The 14,163-nt window shown below is 45.7% G+C and overlaps 1 protein-coding gene across 1 annotated transcript in view; it reads right to left on the bottom strand.

Annotated features, from left to right (window-relative positions):
• Itpr2 (inositol 1,4,5-trisphosphate receptor type 2) overlaps positions 1–14,163 on the bottom strand; it is a 421,140-nt gene that overhangs the window by 344,631 nt on the left and 62,346 nt on the right. The gene's annotated exons all lie outside the window — the stretch shown is intronic.

A 14,163-nucleotide genomic window follows, 5' to 3' on the forward strand; every position in this document is an offset into this window, starting at 1 on the left:
CTGGGACCTCTAGCTGCTGTGCTGGGGTCAGTGACAAGGAGATCATCACAGTATCCCAGGGCTGTGCTGATGGCAGTGAAGGCTAAAAGTAAAATCAGGAGACACCCAGAGACCTGCTGAACAGTGCCACACAACTTGGGCAGGGAAAGATGCCCTCCACTGCACTACAGGCAGGCCTATAGACACACAGAGACCTACCTGCCGCCACACAACAGTAGCGCGGGAGGAGGAAGATGTCCAGAGACCCACTGCCAAACCATGGGGTGCAGGTAAGGAGAGAGGCCCAGAGACCTGCCCGCCTCCACAGGACTCCCTGGGGGAGGGGAAGATCTCTATAGTCCCACCCACCGCCATGCCTCCTGGGCCGGCTAAGACCCTCTTAAGGCCACGCAACACAGAATAGGTCACCCAGTCTGCAGCGGGTGCCACTACAATATGCAAGCGTGTGATGATAGGAAAGAGAGAAGTACAGCAGTTTCAGCATTGTAGAGGGAAAGAGAACTGGAGACACAAGGCAGGAGAGGATTAGCCAGTCGTGGGTGGCCACGCCCCCAATCCCACCGCCAGAGACCCTGGTGAAGTCCTGGCCTGCGCTGCTGCTCTGAGGGCCTTGTCTGGGTCAGTGGCTACGTGGCAGCAGGGGTTGGAGGCACATATTACCACTAGATAGAGACCATGGGGGAAGTCCCTGGGTTGGGCAGCCTCCTAGGATGATGTGTATGTCAAGGGTCTGTGCATAACTGGTCCGCCTCTCACGGGCTGCAGCACTCAGGAGAGTGGGCCCAATGCCTTGACTGGACATCCTGGTGAAGCTGGCTCTGGAGGCATGGGTACAAGTGAGCTGGCCTTGAGGGCAGCAGGAAAGCTGACCCTGCCTCCTGCTGATGTTGGCATTGGGTGGCCTAGCTAGAGCAGTGCTGTAGAGCTCCCCCTGGTGGTGCGGATAAGGGAGAACCAGTGGGCTGCTCAGCTCAGCTAACACCCAGGCCCAGATCCACGGTTCTGTGTTGGCCCAAAGCCAAATCTGCATTATCTGTGATCTGTTCCGACACATGAGAGAGCCAGTCCTGCTGATCCAATCCTGAAGGGTCTCCCTGAGACTAGAGTGAGAGAGCCAGTCCTGCTGATCCAACCCTGAAGGGTCTCCCTGAGACTAGAGTGAGAGAGCCAGTCCTTCTGATCCAACCCTGAAGGATCTCCCTGAGACTCGACAACAGCAGGATAACCCGAAGAAGTCCTGGTGAGGATCTAATAATGTTGATGGTGTCACAGAAGCCAGAGACCTTGAACCAGACCAATGCATTACAATGAACATTCGCAATTGAAGATGTGTGGACAGAGGCACACACTGCTGGACACACTGTGACATACTACAGCTTCCATGATGAGATGTTTTCTATGCTCTGTTTTGTTTATTTGTGTGTGTGTGTGTGCGTGTGTGTGTGTGTTTTCTTTGGGAGGGGGAAGTTGTAAGGACAGAGGGTAGATACAAGGGGGTTGGGATCAATAATAAGGTTTTGTTTTTAATATACTAATATCGGGCGGGTCAGATGGCTCAGTGGTTGAGAGCATTGACTGTTCTTCCAGAGGTCCTGAATTCAATTCCCAGCCACCACATGGTGGCTCACAAACATCTAAAGGGGAATCTGATGCCCTCTTCAGGCAGGTGGATGTATATGCAGCAGAGCACTCATTGAATAAATAAAAGTTATATACATACATTAATATCAATAAATGTTTATTTGGTTTGGCAGTGCTAAGGACTGAACCTAGGGCCTTGAACATGCATGCTAGGCAAGCACTAAGCTATAGCTCCACTAAGATATAGCCCTAGCCCCAAAAATGATAGTTTATATGGAGCAGAAAATAGACAGACACCTTCAAACTGCTAGCCCAGGCTGGAAGACCGTCGCAGCTCCAACGTGACTCAGAAGTACCTGGCACACACTGGTGAGGACCAAAAGCTTCAGTTGAGACATGTTGTGCTTGGCAGTGTATCCCTACACGGCTCAGAAATTATTTCCTGCACGCTAGTGACTATACAGAGTTGTGAAGCACAACCCTGAAAGAACATCTGAGAGTTAATGCTGGAGATTCTTTCGACAAATATGAAGCAGTGACCAAACTGTGCGGTCTTGGTACAACAAAGCCGTCTCCCAGTCGATGCTCTCCCAGAGCAGAGCCCCATGGTCCACGACCCGCCCTCAACGACTCAAACACTTCAGAAAAAGAGGAGAAACGGGTCTCTTACTTGCTACAGATTCCTATTGTAGATCATCAGGAAGGGGACTTCTGACTCAGAAAATACTTTTTTGTAAATACCAGAACACTCCAATACCACTCCTTTGAAATGGCATCTTTGAGAAGCCAGGAAAATGTCTGTGCAGACAGCACTGAGGCTTGAGCATGCGGATGAGGTGGTTAGGAAACACCAAACATCCAACCTTGCTTACTGTATATTCCCCACAGGAGTCCAGCATAAGCGCTACAACTCGGGTCCCACCCTAAGGAAGCCCTCTGTGAAGCTTCCCATGGTTAGGTCTGGAAATGTTGAATAAATACGCGTGCGGCAGACGCACGTGGCAGACGCAACTGCACATGGCAGACGCAGATCCATGCGGCAGATGTCAGAAAAGGCTTCCCAAGAAGGAAACAAACACAGAAGGGGGATGCAAGGTCACTGCAGCAGAGCCAACAGCTGTGCAAGGCGCTCCAGTGCAAGAAGCCCAGCACCTTGACTGGGACATGCAAACCAATGTGTGTGTGGCTGAGGTCCGGACCTACAGGAAGAAGCCATGGGCTTAGGTGCACCAACACAGCCCATGGAAAATGTTTGCTGTCAATGAGCTTCAAGCTTTGTCAGCACTCAAAAGGTGATGGGAGCAAAAGACTGGAAGACAAGCACAAAAGCCTTGACCACTACTGTGAAACTCTGTAAGGCTCTGCATTAGGACGGACCGGACCAATGCCCAGTAGCCTCGTGGCTGCGGGGCTGCAGACGAGGAAGGGAGGGGTAAAGTGAGCCAGACGAACAAGCTTCTACCCATCCTACCTGACAGGCAAAACCTCCTATTGCAAAATCCCTTTCACGGCAGGGCTTTAGTCAACTGCCCCTTGGGGATCTCCCACAGGTAACATTTCATTTTATAAGTTAGTGAATAAAGCATGAGAATTAGGATTGCAAGACAGTTTGGATCAACAGACCATCGGTCAAACTTCTCTGAAAAAGCTGGGGGAGTGGAGCTTAGGTGTGATTAGTTTTCTCGCTCTGCTTCCTTCGGGGGATGTTAGAATATACATACTAATCGCAGGCTGGTCGGATGTTTTGTCCAATTTTAAGTTTACTGCCTAATGAACGTGTTTATAATGCAGGCCACACCTAATTCGCAGGGCTGCTGAGACTCACAAGAAATAAAATTTCTCTGTGAACTTGAACGCCTGTCATAAATGTGAGGCAGTGTGATTAATGTTGCCTCCTTCTCTCAGAGGTGACTAAGCCCTCAGCAGGCAGCAAAAAGCGATCTTAGGTTCAACCTGAACACACCCCAAAAGTGTGCAATGAGCAGCATGTTCAACCTTTCCGTGGGAGACGTTCCAGTGTGGTTTTGTATAAAACTCGTGAAGTCTCTGTAACAGAACATCATTGAATGGGGAGACACTTTCCATTGTATTGTAAGTACAATGTGACTCAGGTTCAGTCACAATACCGGTGTGAGTGGCCCCTCAAGCAGGCTGGCTTTTCCGTGCTTGCAGAATTCGACTAGGTCAGACTCACCCAAACCTTTCCAACCCTGCTGTTACAGTTAGCTCTCTAAAAAGCTAGTGGTGACTCACACCTAGAATCCAAGTACTTGAGAGTCTGAAGCAGAAAGGCTGTCATGGCTTTGAGCCTAGCCTAGGCAGCATAAGACCCAAAATGAAACTGAAGTTAGCTCTCTACATCTGCTCATGCTCTCAACTTGAAACTCCCTCAGAGCCGCTTTGTAACTAGACAATGGCCTCTTCATCATCTTAAGGCTCAACAACAAAAACGTTTTAAAACAAAGGAAAAGGAAAAGTTTGCTCCATAGGACAATAGTGAGAAGCACAAATAAAAAGAAGTGATTGGAGTGTAATTCTTCTACAAGTTTAACCTTCACCTCAGAGGCCAACCATCTGTAGAACACATCGTCTCCTGGACACATTAGTTATCCAGCAAGACTGGGGGGTTACCACATAGTATCAGAGGAAATACAACTCAACATCAGAAACACTTTTCTGATTACCATGGAAGGAAATGAAGCCACCAGAGGCATTCGCTTCAAACTCACTTCAAACTCATTGTGGAGGGAAGACCCTCAAAACCTCCCAATGGTGTGTAGCAGAAACTCCACACTGGGTGATCCCCAGAACTAACCTTTCCACACCCAACTTGAAGCCCTGTAAACCTAGCAGTACAATAACCTAGCCATCCACTTCTGAAGCCACCTACTCAAGTTTGAAGTGCTGTTCTTTGTATCCCTAACATACCTGCTTCTGAGGCTGTTTCTGTCCCCCAGGAACCACCTTCAGCACTCTGGTCAAGGCCAGTGTGTAAATCTCACTATGTCTTGGCCAAGAGTAAAGAGAAGTCATGTTTTCTTATGTCTCCTCCTTCTTAAAGATGTCTTAAGATGTAAGTGAAGCAGAACATATTAAATCATCCTTGAGCTGCTGCTCTGCAAGTTGGACACCCACCTAATGCTCTTCCATGCTGACTTGCAGAATGAGCTCCTGCTGACTAGAAAGTGTCCATGCGCTGCCAGAGACTTCACTCCCTGCATGTGGACAGACTCAAGGGTGAGGCTCTGGGAAAGTTCTTTTCCTCTTTACAAGAAGATGCAGTGGAGTCCAGGGGTCTTTCCCAGTGACAGACAAAGTTGTTAGAACACTCCTTCAGGTAGGATACAGGAAAACAAGGGCCAGTACACAGCAGAAATTAATCTCAGGCTTGACTGTGGGGACAGAATGCAATAGGTGTAGCTCTGCCTATGTTTCAGACTAATAAACTCATTTGGAAATGTACCACCTGCATCAAAATCTTAATGTTAAAAGTTGTCAGAGAGAGAGAGAGAATGTTCGAGCATGGGAATGTCACACCAAAGTTCTACCTTAGCCTTGCCTAGAGAGGTTACAAAGGCCAGGAGAAATGTCTGGCCTCTGTTAACAAACATTAAAGTTCATCAAAGTACAGCATGGGCCAGCATCCATGAACACAGCAATCTCCTCCCTGCAGACAGACATCTATTCATCACTGAAGGGAAGAGAAGCTGTATTTCATAGCTCTAGGCTGTGCAACACTAAGTGTTAAACCTCCAAGGAGACTCAGATAAAACCCAGCCTTATGTTCGCTGAGATAAAGGAGCAACAACTCAGGGTGTGAGCTGTCAAGATCTTTGCTAATAAGACTCTAGATTAGAACATATGGCTCATGTTCAACCACACATAGGAATTGGTGAGTCCCCTGGCAAGTGACAGTGTATGCTAGGCGTCTTTCCCTCGCTGTGAAAAAAATGCCTGAGGTAGTCAAGTTAATAATAACTGCAAGTTCTGCTGCATTCGGATCTGTGGTGCTACAGTAAATCACAGTGGGACTGTGTGAGGAGAGAACCTCTAACCTCACCATAGACAGCAAGCAAAGAGAAGGGCAAGAAGGACCTAGAGCACCAATGCCCCTCCACAGGAAACCAAGAACCTGACTTCCACGAGGCCCCACTGTCGGCTTCTCTACTTCACAATAGAGATGCAGACTGGATAGAAAGCCTTCTACACATGGGTCTGGGAGGCCATTCAAGATCCAAACTATAACACTGACCATGATGTGAAGACATTACTGTTCATTCCCTCAATTGCTGGCTATCAGCAAACATTGTGTGAACAGTGAAGTATTACTAGCAACAAAAGTCATTTCCTCTTCACCCTCCACCCTCGAGAGTTAGTCAAGGTTACAGAGATGAAAACAGAGTTCTTATACCCACAAAGTGGCTAAGAAATCCATCTGGAATTTGAACCAGGAGCTTCCAAAACTAACTTCATAGGTAGCTGATGGATCAAAGCAATCATATGTTTTTCATGTTGACATTGAATATTGTTCTTAATTCTACCAGTGCATCCCAAGGTCACTCAGAACCAGTTGGAACGAGCTTCTACCACAAGCTCTGTGTCCCCAAACAGAATCCTTCTGAGTTCTGCACTTCAGCTTGTCCCTCATCATCACAGCAAGATCCAGGTCTGCTGTCACCACAATAGAGGTGATTGTTCAATTAAACAGCAAGGTCTGAATATGGCCAGCAAGCACAGACAGTGGAAAAACACTGGCCAGACAGTAAGAAATAGTTTCTCATCCATCCCACCGAAGCCATGCAACACAAACAACTTTCAGGTAAATACTATGTGATATATTGACAGATATGAATTCATACACACACACTCGCATGTGTATGTATGTGCAATAGTTATGTTACCACAAAAGAAACTGATGATGAATAGTTTTTCAGGGGAATTTTATTAATGTAAATTTAATAAAATAAGTGCAAATATATCAATGAGAATGCTGCAAAGTCTTCTTCTCCTTGAGACTAGTTTCCAGATTTAAATGTTAATGAGTAAGTACTCAGAAACAAAGCTCCATTTGTATCAGGAAGAGAAACAATTTAAGCCCATTATGGATAATTTACATTCTGGTTTATGTTTGGAGTCCAGCACTCAACAGACCACTTCAGTGGGTAAGCAGCATTTGCTATCCAAAAAAAAATTTTTTTTTCAATTAGTTTATCTAGATGTGTCATGTTCACACTGATGATTAAATTGTAATGGATGAATTCATTTCAGAAATCACATACAAATTTCTAAATTTAATTAAACAAGTATAAGAGCCATTTTAATAATTTTATAGAGAATCGTTGTATTTAACCCTACTTTAAAAAAAAAAAAAACCTTAAAATTTAGATCTTTGAATAGTGACTTTTAAGACATAAGAGATGACCTAACTTTTCCCTGTTTCTATTACTATCTATGATGAAATCTTCTACAAGGACCCCTCCCCCAAAACCACACTGAAAGAGAAGAAAGGGAACTGAATTTATATACACACATGTAAATTAGATACATATAAAAAGATACTTATAATATGATGTTCATATGTATATATATACATATATATGAATCTCCTATGACAAAAGTCAAATAGAAATATTTATTTCTATACCAACCCACACACACCAGGGGATACATATGCATATATGTATGTATGTACATATGTGTATATGTATATGTGTATCATGTGTATATATGTGTGTGTACACATGTATATATGCATGCATGGATATAAGCTTCCCTCACAGGTTTATTATTGCTTTCTGGCTGTATGAAGATTGAGCCACAGCCTTGTACCTGCCAGGAAAACAAATGCCTGACAGTCGAGCTGATAGCCCCAGGATGCACTAGCTTTATAAGTGTAGAAACGGGAATTCAGAACATTTTACAGGTTAATCTTAAAGTCTTGAAATTAGTTTTAGTGCTCAACCCATAGCCATCTATTTCCAAAGCCATTTTAATAATTTTATAGAGAATCGTTGTATTTAACTCTACTTAAAAAAAAACCTTAAAATTTAGATCTTTGAATAGTGGCTTTTAAGTTAAAACATAAGAGATGACCTAACTTTTCCCTGTTTCTATTACTATCGATGATGAAACCTTCTACAAGGACCCCCTCCCCCAAAACCACACTAGAAAGCGCCTACTGAGTGTCTGTAAGCCAAGTCTGAGGGAAGTGAATGCATAGCCTGAGGTCTCTACTCAGAAAGGATAGTTTTTAGGTGAACGATTCAATAACTGATATACATAAATCAACATGGTAATAATAGCCTCTGGTCTAAATCTTTAATTTAAAAGGCCCGTCGTGGAATAGTTCTTGCTGAGTAGTAGCTGTATGACAGAGATATGAAGATTGCAGAGCTGCAGCTGCACAGTGTATATCACCCTGGAGCTCAGTTCACTGCTCCCCGCCTATGGGAGTCCCTCCCCGAAACCCGTGTGCTACACTGGTGCCTCCCCCAAACCAGTGTGCTCTGCTGCTGCCTCCTCCCCAACCCCCCCCCCGACCAGTGTGCTCTGCTGGTGCCCTCACGAGCAAAATCCTGTGCATAAGAAAGAGCCGATCCTGGATCCCTGCATGGCCACCACTGTAGATTCTTGGCTTTCCACTGATTAACACTGTCACAGAGCATCTGCACACAGGCCAGGACCATGGACAACCACCTTACAGCAGCATAGTAAATAACTATGTGACTGGACCCCTTTGGATGGGTCCAGCGACTGGACCCCTTTGGATGGGTTAGAAAAGACTTGACTGAATGGGGTGGGAGCGGGAAGAGGAAGGAGGAGAGGGAGATAGCAGTTACTGTTTTGAGAAATGCATTCATGCACGCTGACCTGTACACACGTGTGTGTACACTGGGTCACAATACAAAATGCACTTACTTCTGAACGTTGCAATGAAGCGTTCAGGGGAACTAGAGATAACTCAGTGGCTACGAATGATTTCTGCTTTTGCAGAGGACCTGGGATCAGTTCCCAGAACCCACAGCCATCTGTTACTCCAGTCCTAGAAGACCTGGTGCCCTCTTCTGACCTCTGTGGGCTCTGTACACACACGGCACACATCCCTGCATGCACATGCTCAGACACAGACGATGATAAAGATCAATAGAGCTTTCAAACGTCTCCTCCTCCCCTGTATTCAGCCTGACCTTTCTTACAGCAGTGCCTGTCAGCTGCTGCCTTCATTAGCCAGCATCTCTGCATGTGAGTCTGCACTCAGCACCTACTGCCTGCCATGTGGGGACACTCACAAGTTTTTTTGCGATGGGAATGCCATGCAACTTCCTGAGAAGGCATCCTCAGATCCCTGTCCTTGCTCTTCTGAGACATTTCAGAGTCTGACAGTAGAAGCAGTTGAGAATCTGTTCTCGTCTTACCTGCAAAGCCAGCCTCCCAGAAGCAGGTTAAGACTGAAACCATCAGAAAGAACTCCAAACATCACACAGAGGGTGCGAGGGGGTGAATACAAATGACTAGCTGTTAAAATGCAAAGCTAACATACTTCGAGTGACTGTGGTTGGATGCAGCTTACCTAAGGTCCTAGCACTCATGTGGGGAGCTTGGCTAAGCTCACAGGTGGTGAGACCTTCGGGGTAGAGTTTAGTGGAAGACAATTAGGTCACCTGGATGCTCGATCAGAGGGGAACTAAGGCAGTTCTGGTGGGCGCTTGCTCGGTTCTCAAGCTGTGGCTGTTACAGAAGAGCAGGATGTTGTCCTCCCACCCTCTGACCTCCTTCCTCACTGTATTCTCTCATCACCATGATGTAACATAGCAAAAGGAGTCCTCAACCAACCAAGTGTGCGTTGGTATCACACTCTTACACCCCGGATAGTGGAGGCTAAATAGGCCCCTTTCCTTTATAAGTTTGCAGCCTAGGGTATTGTAGCTCAACAATGGACAACTAAAATAATGATCCTACATCCCTGTCTATCCAAGATGTCACCAGATTAAACCTGAGACATCACTGCTTTGCTTCAGCTGCCCACGCCTGGTGGTAAACTATGCCCCTACTCCTTCTCCAATGGCCTAGTATGAATGACATGTATATGGCCATCCCAAATATAATTCACAGACACATTACTGTAGTGGCTGAAAAGCTGAGACCACCATTTAGAGCTGGAATGAATGGGACCTCTCAGAAGGAAAGAGATACCATTGTGGAAGCCACATTTTAAATGGCTTCCCGAGAAAGGAGCTTGCACTGGGGCTGCAGGTGTCAGGACACAAGGACAGTAGGAGAGTTTCAGTTAAAACCTAGAAAATGTTGCATTATAGAGAGAAAATGGAGAGAGGTATGTAAACATGTTTCACAGAAATGAGCAGCTACTGGTTTAAAGCAGAGAGAGGGAATTTATTTCCCCATATTGATCCAGGATCAAAGCAAAACTTAGTTCAGTGTAAGGGAACTCTTGCCAACAACTGGAAAAAAGCAAAAGCTGTGAATCACCCACAGACACGTAAACTTTCACTCATCGTGCTGAGGCAAGGACAGACAAGGACTGGGCAGAAGGGATCCTGTGTCAGCCAGAGTTCTAAATCCTTCCTTCTGGTTTTCAGAGAGGATGAGGGAAGAAGGACACAGCTCACCCGCCTCCGCTGTATTTACCAAACCCATTTGCCTTGAGTTGTCAATGTTCCGGAACCAGGAAGCTTTTTCTGCCACCAAGTACATGTCTGCATAAGGTTAAAATGCTCACAGCTCAGGTAATGTTGTACTCATTATTATTAGTCCCAACTATGCCTTGCAGATGAGCAAATACAGTTGTGTTTGTGTCATGGGTCTCTAAGGCAAGGTGAACTTCCAGACTTGATGAGCAGAGAGCCAAAGACGGGAGGCATAGTCAAAACCACCCTCCCCCAACCTCCAGCAGCTTCTGTGACTGCTCATGACGAAGCACCGTGCTAAGCCCAATAAAAAGCTTGGCATTGATTCTTTAATCTGTGGAGATGTTTTAGAAGATGTCACAGCAGCTGTCATTTTAAAGACCAGAGTCTGCCTGTGCCACAGCTAAGTGGATAGTCGTACAGCTAAGATTCAAACCCACACCAGTAACATTACCAGCTGTGTCTTTGTGTGCTAAAGACAGAACAAACGCATGCAACTGTTTTGTGTGTTGGAGGGGAACAGTAATGGCATGTGGGTGGCAAAGAGGGAGTTCTGCGAAGCAGGCTAGTCCTGAGGAGTAGGAAGCTGAAGAAAGAGCAGCTGAGGAGAAAGAGAAGCTGAGGAGTGAGCAGGTGAGGAGAAAAGAGCTGAAGATAAGAGAGGAGAGCAGCTGAGAAGAAGGGAGCAGCTGAGGAGAGGAGAGGACAGCTGAAAAGACAACAGAGGGAGGAGAGAACAGCTAAAGATAAGAGAGCAGGTGAAGAGAGGAGAGGACAGTTGAGGGGAGGAGAGTAGCTGAGAGGAGGAGAGCAGCTGAGGAGAGGAGAGGGCAGCTGAGGAGAAGACAGCTAAGGGGAGAAGAGGACAGCTGAGAGGAGAAGAGGAGAGCAGCTGAAGGGAGGAGAGCAGCTGAGGCGAGCTGCACAGGCAGGGAACAATGTACAGGAGAGCAAGGGACCACGGGGGAACTTCATCTCATACCTTCTCACACCCGTGTCTCCCAGCCCCAGCTTAAATTTGTTCTTCTCCTCCTCCTCCACTTCTCAGGCTCTCCCTCTGTCCATACCTCTCTGTTTCCACTTTTCCTAATTAGGTTCTTCTTTCTGCAATATTAGATCACTCTGTCCCCTGAATTTTTCTTTTTTGTCTCTGAATTTTCCCTTTATGTCTCTTCTTACCCCTTCCATGATCATAAACTGTTCCTGAAGCACGAATCATCATTTTATTTGGACAAGAATATGTTCTTCATTATGTTTTAAATTTAAAACATAAAGAAGTTGAATATTTTCTTGACAAACCTTAGCAAAAACTAAAGCACATACTTCATAGGTGTTCTGTACCTATAAATAATATACACGGTACTATTCCAATTCATTAAAAGACAAAATCTATTAAGGTTTGGACATTTGTTCTTCGCACACACAAGATACAGAAAGCCAAAAAGCATTTTAAAAGATACTCAGAAGACATGGAGAGGTGGCACAGAGGTTAAAAGCATTTGCTGCTGTTCCAGAGGACCCACGTTCAGTTCCCAGCACCTGCACCAATCACCTACAACTCGAGCTCCACAGCACCCAACACTCTGGCCTCCATGGGTGCCTGCACGCACATGCACATTCTCACATGCAGACATGCACACCTACAAATAATTAAAAATAATAAAAACAAATAGCAAGAAAAACAAGCTCAGGGCTAGCAAGGTGGTTTGTCAGGTAAAGGCCCTCACCTCGAAGCCTGATGACCTGGGTTAGATCCCTGAGCCTGGTAGAAAGGGAAACCAACTTCCACAAGTTGTCTTCAGGCCTCCACTCACATGCTGGGGCATATATACACCCTTTCAAGACACACACACACACACACACACACACACAGGAGAAGGGGGATAATATCCAGGAGCCCTGGTCATTACAGAATGTTACTGAAACCACAGTGGCTAAAATGAACGTAAATGCCATGTGCTGGTAAAGATGTGAACCGGATGGATCCAGTGCACGGTGACATGGGCAGCACACGGTTATCCTGTGCTCCTTGGAAAGCATCTTGGCAGACTCTTTAAAGGTTGACTTCTGCTTACATGAACCAGTAACCCCATTCAAAGTATTGACCCAAAAGAAGCACATTTTACAGAGGGCTCTATGCAAGTGTTAGCTCAGTTAGAATAGCCAGAAGAAGAGAAAGAAGAAATGGCCCAAATTTAAAATATCAAATATACTGGGATCTCTGTACACTGCAATAGTGCTCAGCCGGAATACGAGAAAACCACAGCTTACACAAGAACATGGAGTGGCCTCCAAAGACGTCATGCTCAGTGAAAGATCAGACACCTGAACACTATGAAACCCTCAAAGAGACAGTGAGTAGCTGGAACTGGGGTGTGCACAAGAATGGACCACAAAAGGTACAGAGGAGCTTTCCTCAAGCAGAAGAGCGACTGCCGTGCTCACTGTCCCACCATCTAGCTATCAATAGTTCTTGAAGTAAACACTTAAAATGACTGAAGAGCAAATAAATTACTGTTCAAATATTTTAAAGTTTTTAATGGCCATATTTGTACTTGGCCTTCAGGTATCTACTCTCTATGGGTCAGCGGCTTCCTATAAATGCTCAAGTTAGGAGACATGCTTTAAGGCCATATTCTTTCCTCTGGCTGTTTTGTTTATGGTTGCCTGGTAAGCAGTTGCCTGACGCCTCACAGGATCTAGAGACTTCCCTGTCTAGGGTAGCTTTCCAAAGTATTCGATGATTAGCCGATAAGACACTCCCTGGGGTGCAGCAGGTAAATCCGGCTAAGCTGCCTGAGATAAATTTTCCTAAACACAGCATGAAGTAAATTTGAAGCTAAGGCCACCATTTAGCTCTATTTGGAGAAGAACAGCCTGGATCGCAGCCTGGAACACCTTGTGTTCTTAGTCCCTCTCTGTTACTGATAAACACCATAACCAAGCAACTTAGGGAAGGAAGGGGTTCATTTTAGCTCACAGGTTATGGTTCATCACTAGACATGTCCCAGAAGGAATTCAAGCAGAAACCATGAAGGAATGATGCTTAGCTGGCTTCTTTACGCAGCCCAGGACCATCTGCCCAGGGAATGGCGCCACCCATCGTGGGCTAGGTCCTCTTACATCTATTAGCAATCAGAACAACCCCCTATAGATATGCCCACAGGCCAAGCTGATCTGAACAACCCTTCAAAATTGAGATTCCTTTTCAGTGACTCTAGGCTATCTTGAACTGATGGTTAACACTGTCAATTCAAAATTAAAATTCAATTTTAATAATAATGATAAACTGTTAATTAATAAATCACTTCCTTATTATTGTTTGGGCAAGGGCAGAAGTCCCGTGGCACACATGTGGAGTCAGTTCTCTCCCCCCAAGCTCTCCATGGCTCCAGAACTGAGCTCAAGTCAGCACGATTTTGAAGCAAGCGCCTTTGCCCATGGAGCCATCTTGCCAGCATCAAATGATTTTAAATATTAAACAAAATTAGCCAAGCTCAGTCAGACAAGTATCGTGTATTTTCTCTTCTTTGTGGGTCCTGGATTTTACACAGTAACATAAAATGAAGTATGGAGATATGACATGAAAACAGAAGGAAGGAGGAAGAAGGAGAAGAAGGGGGGGTGAGGAGTAGAGGGGGAAAGAGAGGGACCAGTGGGAGGAGGGAGGGGAAGAGAAAGGAGAGGGAGAGGGGGAGAGACAAGGAGAGGGACAGTGGGAGGGGAGGAAGGGGAAGAAAGAGGGAAATAAAGAGGAAGGGGGGAAGAAAGGGGAGGAGGAAGGAGAGGGATCAGTGGGAGGGGAAGAGGGAGGGGGAGGGGAGGATAGGAAAGGGGAGGAGAGAAGTTACAGATGAATACAGTCAAAGAGCTGCTCCACCATGTTCATAGCAGCCTTATTTATAATAGCCAGAACCTGGAAACAACCCAGATGTCC

Source organism: Mastomys coucha, unplaced genomic scaffold (assembly GCF_008632895.1).
Source record: "Mastomys coucha isolate ucsf_1 unplaced genomic scaffold, UCSF_Mcou_1 pScaffold20, whole genome shotgun sequence".
NCBI classification, from domain to species: Eukaryota; Metazoa; Chordata; class Mammalia; order Rodentia; family Muridae; genus Mastomys; species Mastomys coucha.